Source organism: Apium graveolens, chromosome 2 (assembly GCF_009905375.1).
Source record: "Apium graveolens cultivar Ventura chromosome 2, ASM990537v1, whole genome shotgun sequence".
Lineage (NCBI taxonomy): Eukaryota > Viridiplantae > Streptophyta > Magnoliopsida > Apiales > Apiaceae > Apium > Apium graveolens.
The window spans coordinates 258,144,324-258,168,199 of NC_133648.1; the positions used below are offsets into that span (position 1 = coordinate 258,144,324).

General features: G+C 37.9%; 1 non-coding gene across 1 annotated transcript; it reads left to right on the plus strand.

The window, feature by feature from the left end:
• The first annotated feature begins 16,610 nt into the window (after positions 1 to 16,610).
• Positions 16,611 to 16,717, plus strand: LOC141709571 (small nucleolar RNA R71). Its single transcript, XR_012570139.1, has one exon. It is a non-coding gene; the product is annotated as a small nucleolar RNA R71 (small nucleolar RNA).
• The last annotated feature ends 7,159 nt before the right edge of the window (positions 16,718 to 23,876 follow it).

Genomic DNA, 23,876 nt, shown 5'->3' on the forward strand with positions numbered 1-23,876 from the left:
ACTTTAGCACATAAAGAATTCACAGTAAGCGTACCTGCCACAACATCAGTGTCCATGATAGCAGCTTTCACAGACATGTCATAAACTCTAGCTCTGGGAGGTTCATTCACTACTGGAGGGGCTCCCATGATTCGCAGTGTATTATTGACTGAAACTGGTGCCTTGCAATCCCTTGCTATGTGTCCTGGCTTTCCGCACTTGAAACAGGTATACCCAATTGCTGGAACTTTTCCTGCCTGATTCCTGGTAGGCTGATCCTTGTTGGCTGGCTCCCTGGCTAGCTGATTACGGCACTCCCTTGAATAGTGCCCCCTCTGGTTGCATCTGTAGCAGACCACATTCAACTTGTTGCAAACTCCACCATATTTCTTTCATCTAGTAAAGCTAGACTCTGCTGGGTTGGTTGGTTCCCAGTGGCTGGATGATTACCTTGTCCTCCGTTGCCTGTATTTTGTCTGTCAAATTTTTTTACTGGTTGGAATTTGCCCTTCCTCTGATTGAAATTTGGAAACTTCCCTGCTTGGGACTGTCTTTCATTCCCTTCAAACTTCCTTTTCTTACTTTCCTTCTCTTTCTGAGACATTTCACTTTCTGTCTCCACAACTATAGCCTTCTGCATAACTCCCGCATACGTGTCCAATTTAAATATAACCACCTTCCCTCAGATCCATGGCTTGAGTCCTTGCTGAAACCTCTTAGCCTTCTTCCTATCAGTATCCACATAGGATGGCACAAACCTAGACAATTCCTCAAACTTGCTTTCATAATCTGCCACTGACATGTTTTCATGCTTGAGCTCCAGAAATTTCAATTCCATTTGATCCTGAACAAACTGAGGGAAATACTTTTCTAAAAACAATTCCTTGAATCTCTCCCACGTAACCTCATATGTACCTTCCAACACTTTAACAGTTTCCCACCAGTAGGTGGCTTCATTCTTCAGGTAATAACTTGCAAACTCAGTCTTTTGTTCCTCCCTCACCTTAACTAAGGCAAAGGCCTTCTCAATCTCCTTCAACCAGACCCTTGCCTCAATCGGATCTACAGAACCTTTAAACTCTGGTGAATTCACCGCCTGAAAGGTCTTAAAGGTTACCTGAGGGTTAGTCTGCCTCTGCTGTTGTTGAGTCAGGTGGACTGTCTGTTTGGCCAAGATTTGAAGAATCTGTGCTACAGTTGGGTCTAGGGGACCTAGATTCACATTCTGGTTATTGTTATCTTGGGTATTGTTGTTGTTGTTGTTGGTTTCTTCATTTTGGTTGGTAGCACGGGTATTTCTTCCAGGAGGCATTTTTGGTAAAGAATCAAACAACTTATTTAGCCTTTAAATCAAATCCCTTTTTCTGAAAAGATTTTTGTAAAACAAAAATATCTCTTTTTGAAAACATTTTCAGTAGTTGAACTAAGTACATTGCATGCTTCTTTACAGAATGTAAACAGTTAAGGGAAAAAGGGTACATGTTATCACAAGAGTTTATAACCGGTGCAGTCAGATAAAACAGGTTTAGTAAAGTAATGATAATTCTCGAAAAAGGAAAGGTACTGATATATATCAAAGTTTGGTGGTACAAGCGCGAAACATTTTATTGAAGGCAAAGGTACAACAGGCCTATCCATTAGTCATCAAGTCTTGTTTATTTATATTCCCACCAAAAGTCTGATCTTACATATCACACGTTATTATACATATATCAGCTGTCACATCATCTCCGTCATCTAGTTTCAAGTACTCTTCGGGTAACCTGAATCTCATTCCGAAATTCCCTCACATTCCTGCCAACATCTATAGTCCTGATAATGTGTTGTAGTTTCCGGATATGTGCCCTAAAGGGCTTTTCGCTCCAAAAGAAGAGCCTCATACTAGAGATTACTGAAGAAATTCATTATCATAGAATACCAAATGAAATTTCAAAATCAAGGAAATTGAATGAAAAGGAATAATGAAGAAGATGTAGGTATGACTAATAGCAACCATACAAGTACATAAGATGGCTAGTCTTAGTACCGTATAGTTCACAACACATAATTCGGTGGCATCCCACCAGACCCTTTTGTCACACAGACATATAGTCAATGCATATGCATTGTTTGCCCCAATCATCTGATAGAATCACTGAGAAAAGAAACAATGTTTAGATAGAAAAAATTCACAAATAGGGAAGGATAGAATCTGATTTATAATGGGATCAACAAAATCCTAAGACGCACCCGCAACCGAATGTCCAATAGAGTCAGAATCATCAGGTAGAGGTCCTTGAATAGGTGTTCTCATACTTGGAGGTATAATAGTTCATATTGGAGCAATCGTCACAACAGGTATTATGGCTGACACCGGTGGAAGAGCAGGACATGGATCAGATGGCGGTCTTCCAACAGAAGGCTCCGAGTAATCAGATGATATCGAAATAAAGGAATCTGCCATCGCTGCTATCTAAAAATCACGTTGCTAGATAAGAATCTCGAATCTCGTTACGAATCATACTAAAACCTACTATAGCAACAAGAAAGTTGTAGGTGATAAAGGAAAAGTAACAGAAAATGAAGATGTCCCAACTATGCTGAGAAAAGTTGGTTCACCTATGTTCAAAGCATGTGAAGTAGATTTCAGTGAAGAAGAGTTGATCATAAAGCAAGAATTTGTTGATGATGTGACGCCCTCCAAACCCGGGTCAGAAGTTTAGGGACCACAACACACACACACCATATTCAAACCTGTTAATGAATATAATGATATATAGCAATGACCCTACTTACCATTTTCCATGAATCGAAGCAGTTTAAAGTATGCCCACACGTCAACACCTTATTTATATTACAATCATTCCAAATCCCAGTTTATCTATCTTACAACGGAAGTTTAAACTTAATTACAAACTATCAACACAACCAAGCCAAACATCATTTGCTAGTCTATTCCATTTCAACCTGGATACCTAGCTCGCACACTTGTCTGGGGATCCTCGCTACCACCAGTTTCCTTTTTCACTGGAAAAGAATATAAACAGATTTGCAAGAGTGAGCTAACTAGCTCAGCAAGTCATAATGACAGTAACTGAGATTAATAATGATCAATTAAAATGATATAAGGAATCAAGTTTACTGATAAGTAATGATTAGAATTGGATATTCACTTTTATTTTAAAAATCAAGGTTAGGCTGCTGATCAGTCACGCACTAACCCCGAGCAAGGCTCCCAGCATTGCTCTAAATACTGGATCCAAGGCACACATTGGCCTATTATGACCACGAATCTGGTCCGACCACGAATCTGGTTCATATTTAAAAACAATCCAATTCTAGAATCACAATATGATAAGCAATGTAAATCAATAGTTGAATCATAAACAACATTTATCTTGAAGCATATGATGATCTGTAATTCTATGAAATAACAAGGAAATCATAAAGGTTGAGTTTCAATCTAGGAAATATTCAGAAAGCAGAAGACCCAAGGGTTCAAGAGTTACAAGAATTGGTCTTCTGTTACACAAGATATAAGGGTTGGTATGTTAAGCAATCTCATATCGAGAATCAGTATGTGGTAGATATATATTTGTAGAGTAGTATCATATAGGTGTGGTTTGTATTTGAGAATTCAATAATCAATGGTTTATGTAAGGTCCCGTAAGAGGGATATTTTAAGCTAGAAGGGGGGTTGAATAGCTTAATTACCAATTTATATATTGTTGTGGCATTTTAAAAATATTTTATCCCTTTTTAAAACTTTACCGAGTGGTTATGCAGTTTATATGTGCGGAAGATAAAGTGCAAGGAAATAAAATACCACACGGTGATTTTATCCTGGTTCGCGATGGCGCAACCTCTAATAGATTCGCTCACCCCTACTCCAGTCCCCGAGCTCCTCTGCCGGACTTGGGATTTTCCCTTATAATAAACTCGCTCCTTTAGTAGGCAGAGAAGCCTTTACACCCTTTACAAGTATTTATCTTGGTGTGTAACACAAGGGTCACCACCTCAAAATAAATGTAATACCTACACAACTTATCTTAGACAATAACTCCCCGCTATTTCTTCAAAGTTGTTGTAGAGCCTTTGTGTGGACTTGGCTTCCTTAGCTTTTGTCGGTCTTGGATCTTAGTGATCCGGTCTTGGGTCTTTCCTCTTCTTCATGGTACGAAGACTACTAAATCCCCGTTAGTACATCTAGGACTTGGGTCTTAGAACGAGAATCACCTCACGTCACTTCACCTCACTACAAAACTAACAAGACAATCCACGAAACAAACCAAGTATAGAAAAGATGGTTTGAACTAGTATGTTATTGTACTAGCCCACAATTAGTATAATATTCAAATAAGAATATTAAAACTAAATAACAATACTTGACTTAAGAATAATACAAGTTGGTCAAGTATATTTATAATTATTCCTTTATAGATTTAATAAAGTTATGGAGTAATATGAGAAGTCCCTGTTTATTTTAAGCACTTATGGCTTATGGCTTATGACTTCTTTAGTATTCTTCTTCTTTCGATTATGTATTTATAAATCGAAGAATACTTTAGTTAGAATCTCGGAATTGTAACTTATCCTTTACGCTCGTAGACTTAAGGATTTTAGTATACTTCTGTTTTGACACTTATGTGGTCAAAGTATACTTTTACCTTCAAGCACTTGTATAAGTTTTATGATTCTTAGCCAAGATCCAAATAATAGAAGTGCAAGTAATTGGCGTAAGATCGTGCTTTTGAAGTTTAGACGAATAATTACGAGTAGTTTATATATATCGAATAATAACCCCACGGAACACTGAAAGATGTTAGAAGGAGCTTATACGATATATCTCGTAATTGTTTATATACACGATATGTGTTAGCCAAGATCCAATTAAAGAGCGTGAAAATAATTTGCTAACTCGTGGATTTGATTCGTCTTTGAATAACGGATGATTACGAAGTAGTTTATATGAAACAAGCTATAATCCCCCGGAACACTAAAGATGTTAGAAGGGATTACACTATTACTTCGTAATATTTTATATGTACGTTATTAGTTAGACAAGATCCAATTAAAGAGCGTTAAGTAATTATCTAACTCGTACGATCCATTTTAAGATTTGACAAATTACGAAGTGTTTATATGAGACAAGTAATAATCCCCCATAGAGCACTAAAGATGCTAGAAGGGATTACACTTAAACTTCGTAATTATTTTATGAGCACGAATGAGTGATAGCCAAGATCCAATTAAAGTGCAAGAAATAATTGGCTAACTCGTATTTGTGTCAAATATAATCTCCCCTTGGAGATAAAGTACTTTTCTTTTTAGATCTTCTTGTTGGAATGATTTTTATGAAGATCAAGTACTTATTCGAATTCCGAGTTCGAATCTAAGTTCTCCCCCAGAACTTTCTTTATAAGAGAACTTGTATTAGAGCTTAAAATAAAGTAGAGAAGTTCAGTACAAGGTTTAAATACAAAGAACTCAAATAAGAAGTTAAAACTAACCACTTTTGAAAAATGGTCGGAAAAGTTCGCCGAAAAAATTCGCTGGAGGTTCGGCCGGATTTTGGCACTTTGGTCGAACTTGGGCAGCCCTTCGGGAGGCCGGGATGTGGTAGTGGATGAGCTCACTTGGTGGGATAAAGCTTGGTTGGGTGAAGCTAAGCTTGGGTTTCAAAAACCTTGTATATATGTAAGTATATAGATGAGAGAGAAGGTTTTTGAGAAGAAGTGTGTGTATAGAATTTGAAAGAGATGAAGAGAAGCACTTCTTAAAAAAATCCCAGCAACTTTGTGGCTCTTTAGCTTGAAGAAAATGGGTTGGGGTGGGGGTTTATTTATAGGAGGATTTGGGTGGATTGAATGATGGAGATTTGAGAAGGTGTGAATGGTGGATGGAGTGTATCACATGGATTGATGACATGGAAAGTAGGTTGTGTTTCTTTGCAAGTGGGAAGGAAGCACAAGCTAGTATTCATTCAAATCTCAGCTGATATATATATATATATATATATATATATTAAATATATATTTTCATTTTCTTTTAATTATTCTTTAATTACTTTAATTAAGGATTAAGCACCATTAATTATGACCACCCCAAAAACTCTTAAATAAATATTATAAAAAATATGATAATTACCTAAATATTATTAAATGATGTCCTGCAAGTTTTGGTCAACTTTAGTCAATGGTAACTAGGTCAAACGTGGTCAACTGTGGGACCAACTGCCTCGATTTTTGTGTCCGGATAAAAATTCTCTGAATAAAATGCTACAAAATTTTTACCATACTTAGAAACTACCATTTAAATGATCCATACCAAATTTCAAGTTAATCTAGCATGTGGAAGTATTTTATCTAAAAATGAAACTGTTATGTCAGCCTTTCTTCCGAATAAAAATATCGTTGGTTTTGAAATAAAGGAGATTGATCTTTTGACCAAAGTTTTAACTTGTATAAATAATTAAAATATATTTCCTAATATATAAAATATATTTGAGTGGTGGGAAATATTTTTGAGTATTTTTGAATAATTTTCTCCGAGAAATACTGATTTTACGAAACGGGAGAAAATTACTTTACGAACACACAGAATGGGTGTAAAAATGGATATTAATACTTCAACCATGAATATTAATAAACTTTGAGTAAAAACTCTTTTGAAGGATGTAAAAAATATTTAGGGGCCAAGAGTAAAATATTTTTGATATAGCACGAGATCTCTAAAGAGTATTTCTGCAATATTCCTTATTCGAGCTTGTTGCCATATTCCTGTTGCAACACAGATCTAAGAAATATCATATCTTGATATTTCTTCTTTGATCATATAGCCTTAGAGATATATTCCATAAGGATATAGTTTTGATATTTTACAAGAATGGAATATCTCTTTTATCTGTTTAAAAGACATGATTTTGCTAGTTTGACTTTTTGACTTTGATTTGGATCAATTAAATTCATGTCCTAATGGAGAGGATCTACGTGTTCTTAATTTTATGTTTAATCGTACAAATATCAAAATAAATAATATATCGAAGATATCCTTTCAATCTTCCCCTTTTTGGTATTTGCCAAACAAACATAAAATTAATAGTGTGTGCTTCCCCTTGGTGTATGCATGAATGTTTGAAAAATATTTTGCACATAAAGCATTTATATACTTAGAGATTAAATCTCTTTCTTGAGATCTTGCAAAATACTTTGTTAGATGTATCATACAATAATAGAAGCACATATATAGATCCTTGTATATCAAAAAGATATCAATATTCAAAAAATTGAAAAAAATTAAACATTAAGGCATTAAGGGGTCCAATTTCTCTTCCCCTTTTGTTTGGTACATGCCAAAAAGAATATGTAGAATTTTACCTAAAAAGCATTAACGTTAGAAAACATGGCATTTTGATTAATATTTCTAGTCAAATACATGTATTTGAGCATGTAGAAATTAATAAAATGATATGCATGGTAAGTTTGGTCTGTTTTTGTATGTATGGAAAGAAAGCAGTTAAAAAAATACTTTTGGGATATAATACATGTAGTTTAGCATTAGGAAGAGATTCTTATACATGCATGGTTTGACCGAAAAGATAGCATATTGTTTGTACAAAATCCAGTGTTTGATTATATCTATTTATGATGTTGTTAGGGCGAAAACATGCACTAATATTCACGCAAGTATACGCGTTCGCAAGTAATATAGAATACTTTCTAGTTCGTTCCCTCAGAGACTCAGACTAAGTTATTGTCTAATTAAACTCACTCACCAATGTATGATTACTTCTCAATGTTAAGGTAACACTTAAAATTGTTGATTAAATATTAACTATAATTAACTACTTAATTAACCACTTAACTAACACTTCAATTTATCAATAATAAAACACTCATGAGATCACAACTTCATTATTACTTCCTTCTATAGCCATTGTTATTACCTTTAGCATGTGACATTGATGATATTAATCGAATAACACGAAACTGATAAAAGCCAACTTTCATTGTACTAATACCATTCTACCAAACATCCACAATTAAGATAGAAGTTGAATAGTCATCAATCATGTTGAGTTCCTATATGTCTACAGAAAATGACAACACAATGATTTAAGCACAAGTTATTCCTTTTGATTACATAGGGCAAATAAAACTGTTAGAGTTACCCACTAATCATGCACAACGTACATGAACCTATGCTAGCATGGCAAGTTCTAAATCTCAAGATCCACCGTCGCTTCACAAGAGATTAACACCCTATCTTATATGTTCGTGACGCACATAAGACGAATACGCACAACCAATACTAGATATCATGCAATCATCACACACTAAAGTATTAAACAATTAACTAAAGAATTTCATAATAAATCCGTTGCAACCCCATGATCACGATTAGCCCATAAAAGAACTTATCGCCATCATGGGTTCATATGAAATCATGATAATCAACACAAGAAAATAATAACTAAACTAATTATATTAAAACAGAGTACGTCACAAGAGTAAATAAGTCAAAGCAAGAAAACTAGCATCCAACGTTACAACGAAACAAGAATCACAAGAATATATGCTTCCTCTTCGTTGCGGTGTGCTAAATCGGTCTTCTTCCTTATCTCCTTCGCTTCTTGCGCCAAACACAATCTAAAACATAATCTCCTTCTTATTCTTCATGAAAACGTCTCAAATCTACTTATATAATCGTCCCATAAAACTCAGATTACATAGACGTTGGAAGCCAAACAGAAGTAGAAGTCTAAAATAATTCAGCTTTTTCCCCGACCCTGTGCGGCCGCTCAACATTTCTGCGCGGGCGCGCAAGGCTGCTGCGCGGCCGCTCAGCATTGCTGCGCGGGCGCGCAGGACCCTACTGGAAAAATTCCAGGTTTGCTCCGTTTCTTCGCCGTAATCTGCCCGTTCTTTTCCTCTCGCAATGGCGAACACATGCCAAGGCTTATTCTTGATGATTCCTCCTCCGAAATGCAACTAATACCCTGAAATGCATAAACACTAGAAAAACGCATCAAATACACAAAATACTTGATTTCAAGACACCAATTTAAGCCATTTTAAGACGTTCTAAGTCGTATAAAATGCCACTTATCACACCCCCAAACTTAAATCGATGCTTGTCCTCAAGCGTCACAGACTCAAAACAAATAAAAATATGCATGAATGCAATCATATGAAAATACAACGATCCCCCTTACTACAATTAACCAACCAAATTGTCACGTCTCAACGAATGCAGTTAGACACTAAAGATCAATAAACTCATGCAAACGGACATACAGCCAGAAACGTGGTGTGTGCAAATGCTTAACAGATATGCTTCGGAACTAGACCAATTACTATGACTAGACTATCCTCAAGGCAATCCTACGATTATACAAAGAATAAAAATTCTAGGCACAAAGTGATATACAACACTACAAGAACTCTGGAGCTTACTACAGAATTGTGCTTTTTATTTACAACTCAAATGCTTATTTGACCGTGCAATGAGTGAGGTCCACAAAAGACTTATACAATGGTATCCATGTAACGAGCGTTAGGTTAGCGGATCCCAGACTCTAAAAGCCTTAGGTCACTAGGCACAAAGTCCCCTAAGAACTTAAAACTCGAATACCAAAGAGCCCACTCTTGATCAATTATGCAAATTTTTTTTTTCTTTTCTGAGCAAGTGCGTTTCGCTCCATCTTACTCAACCCTAGACTACTCGCATAACATGCGAGCCGGCTACTAGCCATTTGACGCCTAGCCACAACTAGCAACAAATTCCATTTTTACTCCATTTTTTTTCTTTTTCATGCCTTTACCACTAAGAACCTATTATCAAATTCTAAGCATAATAAATAGATTATCCTCGAAAATAATCAGATCATAAAAACAATCTAGCCCTTAAGAATTCTCTAAGACTTAGTGAAAATACAAGTGCTTCTAGCATGCATATCAACCAACACAACTTAATATCACTTTAATGCTATCACTACACTCGCATCAATATCACAATTCAGTCGATAAATCATTGCAAAAGGGATCATGGTATATGCGTGAGCTATATGATATGACAAACAAATAAAGCTATATAAAAAAAACTATATGGCAAAAATTATGCAACTATATGAACTAACTATCATGAATATGCAGCTATATGACATACACAAAATATTCCTTAACTACCACCCCCAAACTTAAAATTTTCACTGTCCCCAGTGAAGGTAGTAGAAAGGAACACAGGGTATACCTACTCGGAGTCATCATCATCATCACCCTCAGTGGGTGGAGTATCAGGCGGCGGGTATGCAGAGTCCTCACCAAAAACTGGCCACTGGATATCAGCTCCAAGGCCTCGAAAAGCAGTCCCTAACGCAAGAGTGAGCTCCTGAGCAAACCTGCTCTGCGTCTTATACATGGCATCCATCCGCCGTGAAAGCCTCCTATACTGGGCATCACCCATCCCAGCACCCTCCTGAGCTCTTGAAGAACCAGCCTCACCACGCCCTGGCCTAGCCATAGTAGCACCTCGTGCTGGACGCCCTCCTGGAAGACGATAACCCAGCCCATGCTCCTCAGGCTCACCACCGGTCCACTCCTGCATCCCATTCAGAGTGCCAGAATCTATCGGAGCTGCTGGCAACTGCAACTGCTCATGAGCCGGCCAGTTCACTCCTACTGCTCGGCATAGCTTCGTAACCGTGGATGCATAAGGGATGTTCATATGCTTTGCTCCCCTCAAAAACTTCAGAATTCCTTGGTAGATAAACTCACCAAGGTCCACATAGTATTCCTCATTCAGAATTCCCCACAACAACTGTGCTCTCTCAACTGTGACCTCGTGTGCATGTGAAGAAGGCAAAATATTAGCACATATAAATGCATTCCATGCACGGGCATACCTGTTCATGGCGATCTCCGGAAAGTGACGATACTCATTATTGGCTGGACTGCGGTTCCAAACTGTGCCCGGTCGACAGAGAGTCGCACAAATCAAATCCAAGTCAAAATCCTCAGCAGTCTTTTCATTCCAGTTCTCCTCCTCGGGCTTCCTCTCTCGCTGTCCAATCACACGGCGAATCGCCGCAGGATGATAATCAACCGTCAGCCCACGAACTACAGAAAACCCATTCTTTTCAGCCTTCGCTTTCGCGTAGAACTCGCGAACAACGCTCATCGGTACTGCTTCGGGTGACTCACAAAAAGCTATCCACCCCTTCTCTGTAATCATGGGCAACAACTCACCATCCCTCCCTGATGGTAAAAACCCCCTCTCCTTCAGAATCGGCTTCCCCAACAGCCTAGTGTACTCCTCCTCCGCAGCTCTGTCAGTTAACCGAGGCCTTGCAGCAGTACCCCTTGATGAATCAGCAGTAGGAACTGTGCTGCTGCTGCTGTCAATAGTGCGTGCTCTCTTGGGTGCCATTGATTTATGAATAAAAGTGTGTAAGAACTGATTTTTGATGTTTATAAGAGGGTTGAAGTGTAGGAAGTTTGTGGGAGATATGTAGGATAGGTGTATGTATATATAGGGCGTGGAGTAGGTTAAATTAGATTAGGAGTGGGGTTGAGGGATAAAATCATGGGGTAATGTTCGTGGGTTTATGGGCTGTGATGGGTTTTTGTGTTTTTGTTTTTTTTTTTTTTTTTCTGAACTGTAAAAAAAAATTCTGGAACTCGACCCCTGCGCGGCCGCTCAGCATTTCTACGCGGGCGCGCAGCAAGCTGCGCGGCCGCTCAGCATAGCTGCGCGGGCGGGCAGAGGGTCTCTGGAAAAAAAAAATTTCAGCCCCTGTTTTCTGATTTTTTTGTGTTTTTGGATAGGTTAACTTCTAAGGGTTCCTGTAACAACAATTCATAGGTTGCCTCCCACGCAGCGCTTCTTTTTCGTCATTAGCTTGACGTTCCTACCTTTCTCAAGTAGTCAACAAAATGGCACTAACCACCTCTCGGTTTGCCATGTCCCCATAGTAGTGCTTCAACCGCTGACCGTTAACCTTGAATGCTTGGTCCGAATCATTCTCAATAATTTCCACCGCTCCATGTGGAAACACAGTTTTGACAATAAAAGGTCCATACCACCTTGATTTCAACTTCCCAGGAAAAAGTCGGAGCCGAGAGTTGAATAACAGAACTTGTTGCCCTGGCACAAATAACTTAGGATGTAGCTTCCTATCGTGCCACCTCTTCACCTTTTCCTTATACAATTTGTTATTCTCGTACGCTTGAAGTCGAAATTCATCAAGTTCATTAAGCTGAAGCATTCTTTTCTTACCAGCTGCATCTAAATCCAGGTTTAATTTCTTCAATGCCCAGTAGGCCTTATGCTCAAGCTCCTCCGGTAGATGACATCCTTTACCGTACACCAACTGAAACGGTGACATCCCAAGTGGAGTTTTGTATGCTGTTCTGTAAGCCCAAACAGCTTCATCGAGCTTTAAAGACCAATCCTTCCTTGACGGACAAACAACCTTCTCTAGAATGCGCTTTATCTCTCTGTTAGACATTTCCGCTTGACCATTTGTTTGCGGATGATAGGCAGTAGCTACTCGATGATTCACATTATAACGCTGCATCATAGAAGTGAACTTACGGTTGCAAAAATGCGATCCTTCATCACTTATGATTACCCGAGGCGTTCCAAACCTTGTGAAAATTTGCTTATGAAGAAAATTTAGCACTGCCTTTGCATCATTTGTCGGTAAAGCTTTAACTTCGACCCATTTTGAGACATAATCGACTGCCTGCAAGATGTACTGATTATTGCAAGACGAGATAAAAGGCCCCATGAAATCGATTCCCCATACATCAAAGACCTCGACTTCAAGCATCACATTTAATGGCATCTCATCCTTCCTTGACAAATTTCCCACTCTTTGGCAACGATCACACCTTAAAACAAACTGATGAGCATCCTTGAACAAAGTAGGCCAGAAAAAACCTGCTTGCAGAATACGAGCTGTCGTCTTCTCACCTCCATAGTGTCCACCATAAACCGTGGAATGGCAGTCTCATAATATCCCCTCCGTCTCACAGAACGGGATACATCTCCTGATGATCTGGTCAGCTCCCTGTCTAAACAAATATGGTTCATCCCACATATACCACTTCACCTCGTGCAGAAACTTCTTCTTTTGAGCGGATGTCAAATTAAGCGGCATTATATTGCTGACAAGATAGTTTACAATATCTGCAAACCATGGTTCTTCCTCCTGAATTGCAAACAACTGCTCATCCGGAAAAGATTCATTGATTAACGTCCTATCTTGTGAAGTAGAATCGGGATTCTCCAACCTAGAGAGATGGTCAGCTACTTGATTCTCGGTACCTTTTCTATCTTTGATCTCTAACTCAAATTCCTGAAGTAAAAGCACCCAACGAATGAGTCTCGGCTTCGAATCCTTCTTAGAAACCAGATAGCGAATAGCTGCATGATCAGTGAATACTGTTACTTTCGTACCAAGCAGATAAGATCGAAATTTCTCAAAGCCAAAGACTATAGCCAAAAGCTCCTTCTCAGTAGTGGTGTAGTTCAATTGGGCCCCATTTAAAGTCTTACTCGCATAGTAGACCACATGGAAGAGATTTTTCTTGTGCTGTCCCAGAACTGCACCTACCGCATAGTCACTCGCATCACACATCATCTCAAACGGTTCTGTCCAATCTGGTGTTGTAATAACTGGTGTCGTGATCAAACTCTCCTTGAGAGTCTCGAATGCTGCCAAACATTCATCATCAAATTTGAAAGGCACATCTTTCTCAAGTAAATTGCACAACGGCTTAGATATCTTTGAAAAGTCCTTGATGAATCGCCGATAAAAACCCGCATGACCGAGAAAACTACGGATTCCTTTCACCGAATTAGGTGGGGGAAGATTTTCAATGACTCCCACCTTGGCCTTGTCCACCTCCAGACCTTTGCTAGAGACCTTATGCCCAAGGATAATGCCTTCACGCACCATAAAATGACATTTCTCCCAATTAAGCACCAAATTAGTTTCCACGCATCTTTTGAGTACGGCGCGCAGATTATTCAAACATTCATCATATGAGTGTCCAAAGACGGAGAAGTCATCCATGAACACTTCGACGTTATTTCCAATCATGTCAGAGAATATAGCCATCATACATCTCTGAAAGGTGGCTGGGGCGCCACATAACCCAAACGAAACTCTACGAAAAGCAAATGTGCCAAATGGACAAGTGAAGGTAGTCTTTTCCTGATCCTCTGGTGCAATACAAATCTGATTATACCCGGAATAACCATCCAGAAGACAAAAATACTCATGTCCTGCCAATCTGTCAAGCATTTGATCAATGAATGGGAGAGGGAAGTGATCCTTCCTTGTGGCTTTGTTCAATTTTCTATAATCCATGCATACTCTCCATCCTGTAACTGTTCGAGTAGGGATGAGCTCATTCTTTTCATTTGCGACCACAGTGATACCTCCTTTCTTAGGTACACATTGCACGGGGCTCACCCACGAGCTGTTAGAAATAGGATAAATGATGCCTGCATCTAGCCATTTCAGAATTTCTTTCTTCACCACCTCCTTCATGATCGGGTTCAGTCTTCGCTGCTGTTCCACAGTTGGCTTACTACCTTCCTCTAACAGAATTTTATGCATACAATATGAAGGACTTATCCCCTTGATGTCTGCTATGGTCCATCCTATAGCCGATTTGAATTCTCTCAAAATCCTTAAGAGCTTGTCTTCCTCACTACCGGAAAGGTCAGCTGAAATAATAACAGGTAACGTAAATGAATCACCTAAAAAAGCATACCTCAAGTGTTCAGGTAATGGTTTGAGCTCCAAGGTAGGTGCTTCCTCTATTGATGGTTTGAGCTTCCCTTCAGCATTCTTAAGGTCAGAAGTACCAAGAGATTCAAATGGTATGTCGAGCTTTCGCTTTCATGGAGAAGCGTTCAAATATTGTAATTGCTCGTTGCTATCTTCATCATCGCTGTCAAAATCCCCCACTAAGGCCTTTTCCAATGCATCAGACATTAGCATGTGATCGAGTTCCGAAGTAACTGCGGAATCAATCACATCCACTTTTAAACACTCCTCATCTTCTGTAGGGAATTTCATTGCCTTGAATACGTTGAAGGTCACATCCTGATCTTGGACCCACATAGTAAGTTCCCCTTTTTACACATCTATCAAAGTACGACCAGTAGCCAAGAAAGGCCTCCCCAAGATTATGGGAATCTTCTTATCTTCCTCAAAATCCAGAATAACAAAATCTGCAGGAAAGAAGAGCTTATCCACCTTGACGAGCACATTCTCAACTATGCCCCTTGGGTAAGTAATGGAATGGTCCGCCAATTGTAGCGACATGTATGTGGGTTTTGGATCAGGCAGATCCAGTTTTTTAAAGATCGACAAGGGCATCAGATTAATGCTTGCTCCCAAATCACAAAGGCACTTGTCAAAAGTTAGATTGCCAATGGTGCAAGGAATGGTGAAGCTTCCTGGATCTTTCAGTTTTGGTGGTAACTTTTGCTGCAGAACAGCGCTGCATTCTTCCGTGAGAGCAACGGTTTCAAGGTCATCCAGTTTCACCTTCCTTGAAAGAATAGTCTTCATAAACTTCGCATAACTAGGCATTTGTTCCAGAGCCTCAGCGAAAGGTATATTGATATGAAGTTTCTTGAACACCTCCAGAAACTTCCCGAACTGTCTATCCAGCTTTTGTTGCCGCAATCTCTTAGGAAAAGGTGGTGGAGGATAGAGCTGTTTCTCCCCTGTATTAGTCTCAGGCAGAGTGTGTTCAACAGTAGTCTTCCTTGGTTCCGCCACTTTCTCCTTTTGCTTAGATTCTTCATCTCTAACTTCAGCTTCGACTTCTTTTGCCTTTTCAGCATCAGCTACTTTTCCAGACCTTAAGGTAATAGCCTTGACTTGCTCTTTAGCTTCCTTCCTGCCTGGTACTTCCGTGTCACTGGGAAGAGTGCCAGGTTGACGATTGAGCACTGCATTGGCTAATTGACCGATTTGATTTTCCAAGGTCTTGATAGAAACCGCCTGACTCTTGCACAACAGCTTAAGTTCCTCAAAATCAGCACTAGTAGGTGCATCTGCACTTCCCTATTGAGGATATGATTGCCTTGTAGCATACTGCTGTGGTTGCTGGAATCCAGGTGGGTTAAACTGTTTACTTACTCCTTGCTGATATGTTGGCTGAATAGCATTCTGATTATTCCCCCAGCTGAAATTTGGATGATTTCTGTTGTTAGGATGATAGGTCACTGGCACAGGCTGCTGTTGTCGCTGATAATTATTCACATACTGAACAGATTCGTTGACAAGAGAACACTGATCCGTAGCATGAGAACCTGCACAAAGCTCACAAACCATAGCTATTTGATTAACTCCATACGTAGCCAAAGAATTAACCTTCATTGATAGCGCTTGGAGCTGGGCTGCAATAGCGGTGGCTGCATCAACTTCCAGAATACTTGCGACCTTGCCTGACGTCATCCTATGAGTTGGGTTTTGATGCTCATTTGCAGCCATTGTCTCTATAAGATTATACGCCTCAGTATAGCTTTTAGCCCATAAGGCTCCTCCAGCTGCTGCATCGAGCATGGGCCGAGATTGGGCCCTCAAACCATTATAAAAACCAGTGATTACCATCCAATCCAGCATTCCATGATGTGGACATTTTCTCAACATTTCCTTGTAGCGTTCCCAAGCCTCGCACATAGATTCTGTAGGTTGCTGCGCAAACTGAGTAAGAGCACTCCTCATAGCAGCAGTCTTTGCCATTGGATAAAACTTCACCAGAAACTTTTGAGCAAGATCTTGCCACGTAGTGATGGACCCAGCTGGTTCAGAATGTAACCAGTCTTTAGCCTTATCCCTCAGTGAGAATGGGAAAAGCCTCAACTTGATAGCCTCATCAGTCACGCCATTATACTTAAAAGTGCTGCAGATCTCGACAAAATTCCTTATGTGCATGTTGGGGTCTTCAGTTGCCGCTCCTCCAAAAGAAACAGAATTCTGCACCATCTGAATAGTGCCCGGCTTGATTTCAAAGGTGTTAGCTTGAATAGCCGGATGAAGGATGCTTGACTGAATGTCATCAATTTTAGGCTGAGAAAAATCCATAAGAGCTGGATCAGCTTGAACAATACGATCTCCCATGTTTACTGGTTCTTTCTGCTCAGTTCCTGAATCCGAATCCTCAAAATCTAACTTCTCCGGAGTATCAAGAACTTCGTCTTTCTCCTCAGCTGTATCTAAGGTCCTCTTGCGAGCACGAGAACGAGTTTGCATAAACGCTTGCTAAAGTACCTGAAACACAACCGAAAAGAGTAATTAACTACTACGTCCTAATCACTGAGTCCTAATGACCAATGATGGTAAGTACATAAACTAAACAAATACGCCGAGTCCCCGGCAGCGGCGCCAAAAACTTGTTAAGGCGAAAACATGCACTAATATTCACGCAAGTATACGCGTTCGCAAGTAATATAGAATACTTTCTAGTTCGTTCCCTCAGAGACTCAGACTAAGTTATTGTCTAATTAAACTCACTCACCAATGTATGATTACTTCTCAATGTTAAGGTAACACTTAAAATTGTTGATTAAATATTAACTATAATTAACTACTTAATTAACCACTTAACTAACACTTCAATTTATCAATAATAAAACACTCATGAGATCACAACTTCATTATTACTTCCTTCTATAGCCATTGTTATTACCTTTAGCATGTGACAGTGATGATATTAATCGAATAACACGAAACTAATAAAAGCCAACTTTCATTGTACTAATACCATTCTACCAAACATCCACAATTAAGATAGAAGTTGAATAGTCATCAATCATGTTGAGTTCCTATATGTCTACAAAAATTGACAACACAACGATTTAAGCACAAGTTATTCCTTTTGATTACATAGGGCAAATAAAACTGTTAGAGTTACCCACTAATCATGCACAACGTACATGAACCTATGCTAGCATGGCAAGTTCTAAATCTCAAGATCCACCGTCGCTTCACAAGAGATTAACACCCTATCTTATATGTTCGTGACGCACATAAGACGAATACGCACAACCAATACTAGATATCATGCAATCATCACACACTAAAGTATTAAACAATTAACTAAAGAATTTCATAATAAATCCGTTGCAACCCCATGATCACGATTAGCCCATAATAGAACTTATCGCCATCATGGGTTCATATGAAATCATGATAATCAACACAAGAAAATAATAACTAAACTAATTATATTAAAACAGAGTACGTCACAAGAGTAAATAAGTCAAAGCAAGAAAAATAGCATCCAACGTTACAACGAAACAAGAATCACAAGAATATATGCTTCCTCTTCGTTGCGGTGTGCTAAATCGGTCTTCTTCCTTATCTCTTTCGCTTCTTGCGCCAAACACAATCTAAAACATAATCTCCTTCTTATTCTCCATGAAAATATCTCAAATCTACTTATATAATAGTCCCATAAAACTCAGATTACATAGAAGTTGGAAGCCAAACAGAAGTAGAAGTCTAAAATAATTCAGCTTTTTCCCCGACCCTGCGCGGCCGCTCAGCATTTCTGCGCGGGCGCGCAAGGCTGCTGCGCGGCCGCTCAGCATTGCTGCGCGGGCGCGCAGGACCCTACTGGAAAAATTCCAGGTTTGCTCCGTTTCTTCGCCGTAATCTGCCCGTTCTTTTCCTCTCGCAATGGCGAACACATGCCAAGGCTTATTCTTGATGATTCCTCCTCCGAAATGCAACTAATACCCTGAAATGCATAAACACTAGAAAAACGCATCAAATACACAAAATACTTGATTTCAAGACACCAATTTAAGCCATTTTAAGACGTTCTAAGTGGTATAAAATGCCACTTATCAGATGTGTCCTTTTCACTATTATTGATTACCAAAGATTGCAGTTTAAAAACAGTTTTGATAAGTATGATGGTGTGACTTAGTCGTCTGATAGAACTATACTTAAATCAATGATCAGTCAATTTAGTTTTAGCAAGTTCTTTTCAGTTTGATAGAATTCATGTAGTTTTAGATAAATTGGATTTAAGCCAATCTTTAATTTTGTTCAATCTTTAAAGACCATAATTCATGTAAATACTTCCTTAGTGATTGACATTCTAGCATACATAATTTTCAATCACAATTTACAAAAACTGTCACTAATGCAAACAATGTTCATGTTACAAGGTCTAAGATCTAATACATTCTATTCGATCAAATCGACTTTGCCAGCTACTGTCATATTACAACATCTAATTACTAATACATTCTATTTCTATTTCAGATCCAAGTAGCAGATTATACATTTTGGAAAGCTAATACATTCTAAGGAGCTGGACTTTTCGAAACAATCTATTACACATACAATGAAACTCAATATCTTTTACTCATTCACTTACCACAAAAGATTCAGTTGGATTAGTCTAATACTGGGACTTAATACAACAGCCTGATGTGTGTGTGGAAATAGGATTATTATAGGTTAAGAATATATACATGTCATACCTTAGCAGAATGAGACATGATGATGTTAACATAATGTTTCCATAAGCTAAGCTTGATCAGTTTTGAGCTGTGCATGCGTGTGGTTAGCTTGCATATTTGTTAGATAATACACACATATACTAGTTACCAAATAGCTTAACTTTCAGCTAATCTGAAAGAGACAGGAGCAAACATTTATAGAAAGTTAATTTGACTGTCAATTTGGTATATAATATTAAACTGACAGAGTAATCTAAAGACCGTTTTTAGAAATAATCAACTTCACAGATTAGTGACAGAGCTGATTAGGGAACATCATAGAACATGGCACTAAGCCAGAATGCATCACCAACCGTAAACACAAATTCATATTCTAATACTAAGACTCGGAGAATTTAAAGTCAGAATTGACTATGTTCTTGCAGAGATTTGTTAGTGAATTTAAGAGCAAAAAGTATAGTATAAGTATGATAGAGTATGCAACACCAGATGTAACAGAATGTAGATTATATTATATTGAACAAAAGTGTTCATATCAATCAGTGTGGTTCACTGATTAAATAGAACAAAGTTCTGCACCTGTCTTACAGATTACACAACATTAGAAATGCATACACTCCAGTAGGTTCAACCAAATTACAACAAAGTTAAGGTTACAAACATCAAATCAGAAATCCAAAGGTTTAATTCAAACTACACCAAAAGAAATACAACAGATCAGTAATAGATCAGCAAAAAGGGTGCAGAAGCAGCAACACAGCAAGGCACTTAATCATTCAGTAGCAAGAACATCAACACAGATCATCCAATAACATTACCATCACCATCACAGACATGGATTAAATCAGGAAGATTATCAATCAATTAACCTCTAGCTTCCACACTTACTTCTTCTAACTCATGAATCATTGCAGTGTTCTCACTCAAAGGAACTTGAAAGGAATTGACAATTTCTTGGTCAGACATGCAATTTGTTCCTAGTGTAGATGCAGCTAGGTTATCTAAATATGCAATCCTATGTTTACAAGATGCAGTGATGCCTTCTAGTTCTCCTACCTTTTCCTTAACCTCATCATTTTCAATTTTTACTCTCTTAAGTTCCATTCTTAGTTCATTAAACATGGCCTTGACAGACTCAAATTTAGAGAGAAAGACATCTTCCTCTCTGATGAACGGAGGAATGACAATATGGGTGACCTCTTGAGGTTCACAGTGCATCAGGGGCACTTGTGGCCTAAAATGGTCATTGGTGATTTGTGAATCAGCCAGATTTGCAAAGATTTCAGGCATTGGAATGTTGCAGATTGCAAAGAAGGAAGCAATTAACATACCATATGGCATATAATCAACAAGATAAGCATTTATCATGTTCAAGAGAATGATATAGGAGATACTGAAACTGATTTTGTTATTAGCAAGCAGATGCATGATTTTCATATCAAAGAAGTCAAAATATTTGCTCTAATTAGGCTTAGGCATAACATTAGACCTAATAATGAGAGCAAGGTGCTGGAAAGTGCTAGTGAAATGTTTAAATTGAATACCACAGTTGACATCACAAAGACCATCAAGCACATCAGACTTACAAAACATTCCTACCATAAGTTCAAATTCAGACTTATTAAACACAAACAGAGAAAATATGTCCTCACATGGCAACTCACATAGATGAAGAGGTAAATGCAGTGCTCTATTTATGCTCTTGTTATCTACACATATAACTTTCCTATTCACTGTAGTAGTGAAATGCAAGATGCCCTCTACCCCTTTAATTATGTTCACGTTGCAATAAAATTCCAACATGAGATGAGTGAAATATTGTTTTCCTAGATTGTACATTAAACCATCCCATTTAGCCCTTCTAATGATGAACTCCACTTCACCTTTAACATCCACGCAAGTGCCAGGTTGGACATTTTTTATGAGTTCAAGAAACTTTTTGGAGTTTGATGGGTTAGATAGTTTTGGTGGTGGAGGTTTTGGTTTGTTCATGTTTGGGCTAGGGTTTGGTTCTTGTCTGAGATTGGCTTTCCTGGTATAGACTTGTGGTTGGAAAGGCTTAGTTGGTCTAGGGTTAGGGGAATGAGGGTTCTGAAATTTTCTGCATTGGTAGAAAGGAATGGTATGATTTTTGTATCCCTTTCTGAGTTGTTTAGGTGGAAAATGTCTTTTATGATAGTGTTTAGGATATGAAGTTTGAACAGTTTTGAAGGCTGATGATTTGTGATGGTGAAACTAATTTTTCTCCATATCTTCAAGAAGATATGGGTTCTCAATCAGTGGTCTGGGTTTAGGGTAAAAAGGGTTAGCATTTGGGTTCATGTTGCAAGTGAAGTGGAGTAATGCAAAATGAACTGTGTTTTTTTTTGTGTGAATGCAGCAAGTTAAACAGGTATATATGCATGCACATAGCACAGAATACAATTTAAGTTAAAAAAATAATTTTCTGGAAAATAACTTTCACTGTTCATGAACAGTGATTTTCATTAAATGCAGTTGGCAAAGAGTTTGATGTGCAGAGGCATGGTTTACATAATTCCAAATCCTAGGTATGTATATAATGCAGCTAGGGTATGAATTTTGAGAGATGGTATCTGCAACTGGTACTAGAAAATATTGTTTTAGTACTGTTAGAAGTACAAAAGGTACACAGATTTGGGAGAATGTGCGACATAAAGGTGAAAAGCAGCTTACTCTACCACATAGACTCTAGCAAGTGACAAGAAAAGCATTTAAGGATGTTCAGATTTGAGAAAAGATTAATGTAGACAGATTGTTACTTTTTGGAACTGAATTTAATGTTCTGAAAAATTTGAATGTTTAATAAAGAATGTAACATTTATTTCTCAAGAAACTATGTTATTAATGAGATGCAACCAAGAGGATGTCATACACATTTAAACACAGAACATGGCATACACAATCAGTTTTCATTTAATTCAAATGGCATTCAAGGCAATACAACACTCAGATCATTTATATCAGATATAACACTTTAAATACAGTGAGTTAAAATAAAATGTCACCTTAATTTTCTAAGTGGCTATTAATCACAGCAGTGATCCAGATACAAGGATGTTCAAGGCTCCCCTGCCAGGTCTTACTGTGAGGGCTGGTGTGTGAGTGTATTATTTATTTTTGTTAATCTGAGATTACACAAACAAGTTCTTGATAATACCTTAACTGATTTCTTGTAACTGCACAAGTAAATAAAAAATGCACAGAATAGTACACAGTTCAAATAGACAAGTAGGGATTGTAGTCAACAAGACATTTCTTATCCAGATTCAATGTATTCAGCTTAAGACAGCAAACAGGACAGCTTGCAAATACATTTGGACACACACTTATACAACCTTAATATCTCAGTAATCTTAGATTAATTTGGTGTGGTTTGAACAGACTAATGTTAAACAACTAATCACATATACTTATAGTAACCTTAATAACTTAAGTAATATGATTTAATAACACACATATCATAATCACATATACTTATAGTTCTGCAAGGATTAATCAGGTAATTAGATTATAAATACAAAAGGCAGTGTTAAAGACTCAATTCAACAGGATTTATACCTAGGTAACTCCATCATTAGGTAAATAAGAATTCATGAAGTACACAGAGTTATCAGGGAACTTAAAGTCAAATCAACTAAGACACTGACTTTCTTGGACTTAAATTAATTAATGTATCAACAACCAATCTGTTATTAGTGAAGCTTATACCAAAAATTCATAATTGACCAAGCAAATAGACCTTATTTTTAACAATTTCACAGAAATCGTTGAAAAAACATTTTCACAGACTTTAATCAAGCATGTTCTTTAGCAGATTATTATATACGAATTTACCACTTTAAGCAACCATTAAGATACAGTTCAGATTAATTAACAAAATTTATTGACTGAACTTCATAATCAACAAGTAATCACCAATCTAACAGACAGTCACAAATCCAACACAGTCACAAATCCACCAGATAATCACAAATCCAATAAATAATCATAAATCCAACACAAACTCTATATCAATAATCCAAGCTTTATACTGTTAATTCGATCAAACATAGAGTAGTATTAATTTATAGCTTCATCAAAACCATATCATAGAACACTCATATCATAATTAAGGTGTGATTTAATCAAATAATGTTCGATTCAACTTCAGTTAAGTCCTTTAACCACAAATATCAATCAAATGGGACTGAAAGAAATACAAAATTCTAACCTGAGCCTAGAGTCTGGCCTGACTCATAGGTCTTACCTGGTTGACTTAGTCGCGGACTGAGTCAACATCCAATCCGTTGATTCAAGCCGCATGCATCTTTGTATCTTCTTCTCCGAATCGATTTTGAATCGATTTGGTCTTCTCCTGTTGTGAAACTAAAAAATGTTAGGGCTTCATAGAA